The sequence below is a fragment of the Conger conger genome, chromosome 9, assembly GCF_963514075.1.
Source record: "Conger conger chromosome 9, fConCon1.1, whole genome shotgun sequence".
NCBI classification, from domain to species: Eukaryota; Metazoa; Chordata; class Actinopteri; order Anguilliformes; family Congridae; genus Conger; species Conger conger.
Genome location: NC_083768.1, coordinates 11,203,588 through 11,212,274, shown reverse-complemented (window position 1 = coordinate 11,212,274; position 8,687 = coordinate 11,203,588).

Below are 8,687 nucleotides of genomic sequence, written 5' to 3'. Positions count from 1 at the left end.
GTAATTACATGGATAACAAGCCACATGGTTGAGGAACAATGCTACTGAGCATGCACAATTGAAAATGGTTTGCATCTTTCATTTCTCCGTTTTCCTTATAATTTTATGTTTGTCCACGTGTGTGTGCATGTGTGTGTATGTGTGTGTGTGTGTGTGTGTCTGTATTAATCCTCTCCGAAGTTTGCTGAAAGGCGTGAAAGCTGGATATGCTGAGATTAAAGTTACTTCACTCCTTTTAGTGAATTTGTTTTATCTTTGTGTGCCTCCTAATCCACATGCATACTAATTTGGTGAGAAATTAATCACTGTGTGGTTTTCTTTTTGTTTGTCTGGTTTCTAGAAAATAATTCCAGTCCCAAAAGAGAGAGTGATTTTGAAAGGTAATATAAATCTAATAAAGAAATCAATGCATTTTTCATCTAATGGCAAAGAGGTGTCCTTCACGTCTGCTGTCCATATTGTCTTTTTGCACTTTTATTTGCAACGAGGTCAAGCCGCCGTCAGGTACAGCCTGTTTGATCTTCTTTTGTAATCGCAGGCCTTTGCTTTGAACACAAATGAGACCATTACCAATTCTGACCTGTCACCTTCAAACAGTGACATCAAGGGGAGGGTGAGGCGAACGGGTGGCTCTGCATTTCGCTGACACCGTGAAACGCTTGAAAATCGACTTCTTTCAAAAGTGTCTCGCTGAAGTCAAACTGCAGAAAAGTTGAAGAGAAGGATCTGGAAAACCTTTTTTTTTTTTTTTTTACAGAGAGAGCCAGTAAGCCTGCATAAGATGTTGAGTTATTGGAGTGTACTTATAGGCTTCACAGGAGTCAACACTATGGGTTGTGTTTGGAAGCTGCAAAACACAGACATTTTGTCCAGCAATTTCGGTGGTCATTTTCCCGTTGGTCCTTACTGCGTATGAAGGCAAGTTCTCCTTGTGTGGAAAGATTTATAAATCAGTTGGTCTCTTAGTTTTCACTGCAATTTTATGGAAGTTTTACAAAACAAGACAATTTCACATTTAACAGTTACCACGCTATTCCCCGGGGTTAAGGCAGACTGTTATGCATCAGTACACATCGCTTCCGTAATCAACATCAGCCGTCATTTTCTCATTCTACCGGCTCCACTGCAGCTATCAAACATCAGCCATCACCATCATCAATAAATACTGTTGTGTTTTACTAGCTCACTTTACATTGGATGTCGACAGCTATGATGTTTTCACTCATTAGAGTAAGCAACAATGCTCTGGTTCAGTTGCATCCAGCTAACGTAGCTAGCTAGCCCCAGTCTCTCTCACTTCACATTATTTCCAGACAGTAGTGAACAACATACACTAATCTGCCAATCATGTGGCAGCAACTAAATGCATAAAATCATGCAGACATGGTAAAGAGCTTCAGCTGTTTTTCAGCCCAAATGTCAGAATGGAGAATAAATGTGATCTAAGTGACTGTGGAATGATTGTTGGTGCCAGACAGGGTGGTTTGAGTATGGGAAAAATTGTTAATGAGAGAGGTCAGTGGAGCAGGGCCAGACTGGTGAAAGTTGACAGGAAGGTGACAGTAACGCAAATAACCACACATTACAACAGTGGTATGCAGAAGAGCATCTCTGAACACACAACGCATCAAACCAAATCTTAAGTGGATAGGCTACAGCAGCCGAAGACCAATACATCTAAAAAAATGTGTCTAATAAATACCTAATACAGTGCTCACTGAGTGTATAACGTTGTATAACGTTGTAAACAGTGTCTGCTTGAGGCACTAGAAAGTATATTGTTGTATATATTGCATCCCTTGCAGGCTTGCACTGATGCTTCTACATACAATTCACATCTACATGAAATCAAAACCAAATCAATAAATCTCTCTCTAAGCCTCAGGGTCCCAATCAACATACTTTTTTTTTTTTTTTTTTGGAGCGATGCATATATCGTACAAAACTGCAATTCTTCAGCGCTGTCAGCCAGGGGGAAAGGAAGCAAATGAAGTTTCAAAGTAGAAGATGATCCAGCCGGCTGTCTATGGAGTCTGCCAGGTCCTCAGGGACATAATTAAGTCATAGCCAAGGCAAGCAATGGTATAGACCTGCACAAAACCTTATATTCCACAGAAAAGAAAGGTCAACATTTTTAGCAACAAAAAATAACAAGTAATTTCCCCCACACAGTGACCTAACAAACCTTCCAATGTAAGTGTCTTGGAAACAGCCTGGAGGACTCTCTCTGCTTAAGTGCACATATTAAAAAATAAATAATAACCAAAAAAAAAAACTGCAAGTCAAAAGTTTTATATACAGCATAATTCTGCTTTACCAGTCGATTTTGTAAAAAAATAAATAAAAAATAAAAAAGCTTATCCAGAATTGCCACCATATCCCTACTTCTAAAAAAAAAATTATATAGGATTTTCATATTATATCCTACACTGTATCACCTTAATGATATACCTACCTTGTGGATTGGCTGCAATATAGGTAGCAAACTCACAGGTGAAGACTAATCCATAGGGCCCTGAGGATACAACTGAAACCCATTACCCCAGCTTGCTGCAGTGGACAAGGTCTTCCTACGATCTCACGTCCGCATCATTAATCAACTTAACCGTTAAACCTTGCAGGTGCAAAGGCCAAAAAAAGTCATCGCTCCAGTCTGAAGCTGCGCCTTGAGTCTGATCACACTGTGTATTGTGTGGCCTTTTGTGCCTTTTGGTTTTTGTGAGCTATAAGAGCATTTTCCCCTTTTTCTTCAGCGCGTGCAGCCATTCTTAAAGTATGCAGTGTGTACAATTCAATTTGAATGAAACATTCTTTGTATAGCGCTTTTTAGAGAAAGGCCCTTCACCTGATCTGTGTATTGAGGGACAACGATAAGGTTCACACATGCCATCAACGAATAAGAATAAAGCACCAAAGTGATTTCCACAGGTAACATTCCTCAGATTGTGATGATGGTTACATAGGTACATAGATAGATTAATAACCTCTCTTGGAGGTTATCTGTGATATATTGGTTGTATTTACAGTATGGCCATATTCTAGTACAAGCAGGGTTTTTTGTTTTTTTTAAGATAATTGGATATTTAGCCCTTTTACCATGTTGTACATACCTGCCTATGCAGTGACCTTGCCTTTTGCCTGTCGTTCTGAGAGGGATGGACATTACGTGTCTGGAGAGATAGCACAGCCCTGTTCATCCTCAACAATATGCTTACTGCTACAGTATACCCTACCGAGTATTTATGAATATAAAATGGAAAACAGTTGAATAAATATATACATTCCCACTCTCCTCCATGCCACATAAGCACAGACAAGATGAATGTGGCTTGACATGGTGATAGATATTATCTAGCTATTAGTTAATCTACACATTAGGCCGTCCCCCCAGTTTTTTGCGATTCACAACGCAACGTGAAATCAGGAAAAACACCAACATTGTTCGCATTTTGACACTTGAAGTTCAAAGGAAATTTATGTTTTGAATGTGTAGATATATTTAATGCCTCCTGATGCTCACTAAATAGCCTAAATACTTCAATTTACAGCTTAGGTTACTCTATGGGTATAGACAGTTTTTGTGATGTATTGCCATTTGTATTTCATGAATATAAGTAAGTAAAAATGGCACATAATTCTGGAAAATACCATCACGAAATCAGTCATTTTGATTGCAAAAAAAATAAATAATAATAATACAAAAAATGTATAAATCCTGCGGTGACTGATTAGCTACACTACAGTGGTAGGAAAAGGTGAGCATTGCTGGGCTGAATGGCCTGTTCTCCACATTATGTTATGTTAATACCCGCCTTGTCCTTGTGCAGCTCTGTGCACTCCAAAGAAGAAAAGGTCCACCCTCACAGCTGCTGCTTGGCACAAGAACAGGGCTTTTCTCCGGCAAGAACAGAGCCTTTCTCCGGCAAGAACAGGGCTTTTCTCCGGCAAGAACTTGACCTGACGCCATTCATTCACCCTCAGTGCTTCGCCTTCAGTCTAGTGCCACCTTACAAAGACAAAAACAAGATGGTTTCCTACCGTCGCTCAAGTTTTATAGTCAAGTGTGGTATATCCCTTTCTTGGATGGCGTAGGAAGGCCTTGTGCACAGGTGTCCTTGAAGAACGCTCTTGATTAAACGGCAGCACACATGAAAACAGACTTTGTTGTAGGTATCCCACTGTCTGAATGTAAAGAATGCAATGTGGGCGGGTAAAAAAAGTAAAAGCCACAGTACGTATGATGGCTGCCCTGGATAACAGTGCAAACGCCTAGTAAACGCATCAATCCATGCCGGAGTAAATGGAAGATAAATATGGGAGAAAAGTGAAAATGACCAAGCGGACCGGTGCTACTGTCCCTCCCCAGCCAAAGTCACCACCTGTTGATAGGGGCGGCCTGTAGCGTAGTGGTTAAGGTAAATGACTGGGACACACAAGGTCGGTGGTTCTAATCCCGGTGTAGCCACAGTAAGATCCGCACAGCCGTTGGGCCCTTGAGCAAGGCCCTTAACCCTGCATGCTCCAGAGGAGGACTCCTGCTTAGTCTAATCAACTGTACGTCGCTCTGGATAAGAGCGTCTGCCAAATGCCATTAATGAAGTGTAATGTAATGCATTCAGCGGCACCCCACTGTAGTGAGTTTTGATAATTCACGTCTGTAAGCACTGCTGTTCGGCACAAAGCTACCCTAAACCTAATGAGGTGATGAAAGACTAGATTCACACATGAGAAATTAGACATCCATTTGCATTGGAAACAAATTGAATTTAGAAAAACAACTGAACAAACAGAAAGAGGGGAAAAAAGGACAAGTGAGCAAAGCGATCGTAAGCTTTACACTGTATATAGTGCTTATCAAAAATTGAAGACCAATATAAATTATATATACTTTAAAGATGAATAATTTTGTTCAGAATCCAGCTGTGACGGGAATAGGGGGCTCTTGCTATGTTAAGCATTTAGGTATTTAAGATATGGATAAGATCTTGAATGTTGAGCGTAATCTAAATGGTTCATTATCTAGAAAGGCAAATAAAAGCACAGATTCATGATCAGTGATCAAAGGATCATCTCTAAAATGTTTCAGACTGAATGTATTCTTCTTTTCCCCTGATTCGCCTTTCATAATGTATATCCGGGGACCTAGTGCAAGGCATTTGCTGCAGATTCATCTGCATTCATCTGGCTATGTAAACGTATTCATACCTTCCCCCCTGGCACTGTTCGTTCATTCACAAAATTAAATGTTTTATACTTCTATCTGATATCGGAAATACCAGGCTCTGCATTTCAGAAATAGCAGCTCCTTATTTGAATAATTATTGCTGATGATTCAACAGCAAATGTGGAAGAATTGCTTTTATACAGTGCTGCAAAATGAGAAAAGAAGAGAAAGGCGGGGGGTGGGGGGTGGGGTGTGGTGGCCGATTGTTTAAAAGCTTGAAATCAGACACGGGAGGTGAAAAATCGAAAGATAAGCACACTAACTAATATTCTGTAAATGTCAAGTAGATAAATCAACAGCCATTTGAAATGGGCAAACCAAGGGGGTGGGGGTGTTTGCAGGGAGCTGCTCAATACTTCAGGTCAAATGTCAAAATGGAGGGAATATAAAGCTGCTGTCTAATGTTTGGTTTGTCTGATAAGGAAAAGTATTTTAGCACAGAGGCTTTTACTGATGCAGACAGATAAGCCACACAAAAGAATAGCAAGTAATCTTTTACAATTATAACCTCAATATATTCTTAAAATAGGCTCTGGATGCATATCTGAAATGTAACGATTACAATTACACGTAAAATTTTTACATAACACTCAGAGCTGGTCCAGCCCCCGATAAGCAACATTAAGTGGCTGCTTAGGACCTCCCGACCACCAGGGGGCCCCCTAATTATATTTTAAAAAATCATATAATTTATAATGTTGGGGATCATTCGGAATAATAAGCGCCTGGAAACTAAACTCCGGGAAAGTACTTGTTTGGACGTTCACAGCACACCGCAAGTAAATGGCGTACTTGATGGTCTGCTCGGGCAGCACAATCAATTTTATTACTCAAACTCACTTGTAGAAGTTGTGCTGTATAATTTCACCATTTCCGTTCGACGGCCATTCTTCACGACGGCCTCACGCGAGTGCAATAACGCGCATTTCACACACCGTTTAGTACGGAAATTAATCCCCCCGCCCCCCACCTGCCCCATACTCCGCTGGAGCACTGGAAGCACGTTGGCCGTATTTTATGCACCCGGTCTCTGAGAGTGGCCATCAAACCTGCATTGCTCAGGGGGAATTACAGTGCAGTCTAATCTGCGTCGCGTTGCAAATGGATTACACCGGAAATGCGTCTCATTGTTTCTCTCCATTACGGAAACTTTCGTTCCTTCAGCCGTGAAATTCGCCACGGGCTCACATTACCGCCGTGACCGCATTGCATACGGTTTCCTTCGTGGGAATAGCCGTTTAACGTGCGGATTACAATGACCAACTAGGTGAGTTTGACCGCAGTGCATAGTGCCTGGCAATGGATTGGCTGCAGCACGGTGGACACAACTTGGAAAGCTTCCCAGAAGATATCGTGGTCCAGCATCTGTGTCAAGGCGGCTTTTTCGGGGACCTTGATAAAACCTTATCACTTTGCTATCACTTACTGAAAGTGGTTCACAAGGCCGAGAATCGATGTTAGCCGTCTCTTCATGTGTTGCCAAGGACAAAGACAAATCATGCCCAATCTTTGAATCAGTGACGCTGACATCATTTCAATTCCACACGCACATTCATTAAGCCATTAGTTTGGCACACTCATGGAAACTAAAATAACTTTATCTTTACTCCAGAAATGGCGGCACAGATGGTGCAGTGGGTAGCACTGCCGCCTCACAGCAAGGAGGTCCTGGGTTCGAATCCCCGTCGGCTGGGGCCTCTCTGTGCGGAGTTTGCATGTTCTCCCCGTGTCTGCGTGGGTTTCCTCTGGGTACTCCGGTTTCCTCCCACAGTCCAAAGACATGCAGGTTAGGCTGATTGGAGAGTCTAAATTGCCCATAGGTATGAGTGTGTGAGTGAATGGGCGGCCTGTAGCGTAGTGGTTAAGGTAAATGACTGGGACACACAAGGTCAGTGGTTCTAATCCCGGTGTAGCCACAATAAGATCCGCACAGCCATTGGGCCCTTGAGCAAGGCCCTTAACCCTGAATTGCTCCAGGGGAGGATTGTCTCCTGCTTAGTCTAATCAACTGTATGTCGCTCTGGATAAGAGTGTCTGCCAAATGCCAATAATGAATGGTGTGTGCGCCCTGCGATGGACTGGTGACCTGTCCATGGTGTATTCCTGCCTTTCGCCCAATGTATGCTGGGATAGGCTCCAGCCCCCCTGCGACCCTATTCAGGATAAGCGGGTTAAGATAATGGATGGATGGATAAACTCCAAAAATGGTTTCTCTCCCAGTATGTGAACCCACAATCCACAGGTTCTCAGAACTATCCGACTATTGGCCTACTACTTACATTTCTGGGGAACACTCTGAATAACTGCCCTGAAACATCTTCTTTCACTTGCAGTCCATGTTCCAGGTTTTGGCGGGTTATGGGTTTTTCTCAGCGTAGTTATCCAGCTAACTCAATAATCCGGCAGTTGCTTTGAATGAGCTGTAGTGGGCTTATCAGGGAGACAGGGGACCAGTAGAATAGTACAAGGAGGAGGAAGTTGTAGTAGTCCAGCTGGGAAATGACCAAAGCCTGGATTTAGAACTGGGTTGAGGAGTTGGTGGGGAATGCTTGTTGTCAGTTAGTGCAGAGTCGAGCTTCAGGCGATGGCTTGCCAGCCAGCCCGAGGAGCCTCGTAGACCTGCTGAGATGGACGCTGAGATGAGTATATCAGCGAGAGAGAAGGAGAGAATAAGTTGTCTGTATAGTATAAAGAGAAAAGGACCAAGGACCTAATCCCGAGAGATACCTATAGAGAGGCTATGATATTTCAAAACGGCACCCCCTCGCCCTCGGTTCAACCTCCAGATAAGAAGCGAATCAGCCGAAAGCCGAACCCCAGACTCTCGGGCCGCGGGGGAAGTCAGTAGGAGGTTGTGGTCAACTGTGTCAAAAGCTGCAGAGAGGTAGAGGATTAGAACTGGCTTGGCAGAGTGTCGCTCCCCGCTGACCGGAGGAAGGGCTTTCTGTGCTTACGCAGAAAAGTGCTCGTATGTGCTTTTATTTCAGAGTTTGCAAGTGCTGACACCATATTCCGCTTTTTCGCGACGCATGTAGGCTACACGTTGCTATTTAAATGAAAGGTTAAGCGGTTATGGAAATTGTGTGGTAATTCAATCGAATCGAGAGCACTTAGTGTGGATGACATCGCCACAGCCCCGTGAGTGGAAGCTGAAGTAAGGAGCAAAAGCACATTGCAATATACTGTGAAGTCACATCACCCCTAGGTGTATTTTTCATTGCTTCATAAAATATTTGTCCATTTAAACCACCAGCCATTTGTAAAAGACCCCCCCCTCCCCGTCATAAAAAGGATGTCACGCAACCATACATCATTATAGAATTACAAATTAGGAACATTATTTTAGTTATACTATGATATCTTCTTTAGCCAGGAGCGGCTATAGCAGTCTCTGTTACTCCAGTTCTGATGCGGTTACCCGATTGTTTACCTGGATTTCATTCTTACATCACTGTGTTACAGG